Consider the following 1,797-nt stretch of genomic DNA (forward strand, 5'->3'; position numbering starts at 1 on the left):
CACCCATCTGGATGCAGTGAGCATGCGCGGCGTCAGTGTTACATCATCCGGAGGGCGGGGCCTCGGAAACAGACGCAGATGCTGCCCATCCGCGGTCAAATGGGAGGGGCAAATGGGATCACGTGACTGGTGGGGTTTTCCGCCGCAGGCAGAGACTCCACTTGCCCGCCACTCTGCCTTTGTAAGAGGTTGTACTTTGGTATTAGATACACGGAATACCAGTTGCTATAGAGTATGTTGTTTATGGGACCCGCTTTCTGTGTTAAAATAGCTGCTGAGTTTTCTACACACACAAAAAAAACTGAGGTATGGACATGGAAGCGGTGCTTGCGGAAACTTTTAATGGTGCCCTGATTACCCATAAAGCCGGGAGTTGGAAATTTAGCCGTCGCTGAAGCACCGATCAAATTCGCAGCCGTCAGGATTGCGCATTTTCCCGAATATCACTCATGCGCGCAATACACAAAGGCCTCGGGAGGATCGGCAAGAGGTGAGAGAGAATCTCCGGGCGGGATTTTAAGACTGACTTCGGGACAATTGTTGTGAGATGCGGATACCGTGACCCGCAATCCCGGGACAGTCCTGCTCTCGTCCCTCTCTCTCAGCCCCACGATCTGCACACGGGCCCCAGGGAGCTTCCGGCTGATGAGGGAATGGGAACCGATGGATCTCTCAGGCAGAGCTGAGCTCCAGCTATCTAAATGCAAGGATTGGGAACTCGGAGAAAGGGGACAAAATCTTTTACATCAGCAGGTGAGAAAATCACCTTTGTTCTACTTCCAATCACAAACAAGAGAAAATCTGCAGATGCTGGAAATGCAAGCAACACACACAAATTGTTGGAGGAACTCAGCATTAGTACTCTTTTCCATAGATGCTGCCTGCCCTGCTGAGTTCCTCCAGCATTTTGTGTGTTTTGCTTGTTCTACCTCCTCTTGTTCTGGACTTTTCCACCCGTGAGAACATACTTTGACCCACTCTGTCTGGGTACATAATGATATCAAACACCTTTGCACTGGGCAACAAGTAGCTTTCACATCACAAATGTGCCAGACTCCAATGGGACAGACTACTGCCTTCCCTTCATATTCATTGACATTGCCATCAATGAGTTTACCACTGTCAGTCACCTGGGGGAGGGTTCAGGGGAAATATTTATGTACAAAACAGAAACTGGTGTTACCTGTGTGTATTGTGGTGACGCAAAAGTTGCTGGAGAATTTGCAAGTGGGAAGAAATGGAGCGATATTTGAAAAAATGACTTTTTATAGCATCAGTTAGCAAGCAAATCACGTATGGACGGTGTTCAAATGCTCTGTTGAGAAAATTCTTCATTACCCACTGCAGACCTGCTACGTAGGTTGTGTGAGAGTGCAGATGAAATCAATCAAACCCAGAGCAGATAAAAATGATTATTGACCATGATTTGCTAGCTGTTAAAATGAGAACCTCCATATATAACATTCAGTGTGCACATGTTGTGTCACCAGTTTAAGGAGTTGGAGCTGGGAATGAATGAATTCTGGATTCATCAGCAGTCGGAGGGGTGATTGATATGACATTGAACAGAGGTGAGTTACACCCAAGGTGTAGGACACATGAAACTGGGTGAGAGTCAGGAAGGGGAATGAGGTTAAATAGCCATCTTGTGGCCATCCCCCACAACAACAGGTAGACCATAGAAAGGGTGCAGAGGAAATTTACAAGGACTTTGTGTCGATTAGGGAGCATGGTTTATGAGAATAAGTTGAGTGATCTTGGCCTTTTATCCTTGGAGCGACGGAGGATGAGAGGTGA

The sequence above is a fragment of the Mobula birostris genome, chromosome 13 (genome assembly GCF_030028105.1).
Source record: "Mobula birostris isolate sMobBir1 chromosome 13, sMobBir1.hap1, whole genome shotgun sequence".
NCBI lineage: Eukaryota > Metazoa > Chordata > Chondrichthyes > Myliobatiformes > Myliobatidae > Mobula > Mobula birostris.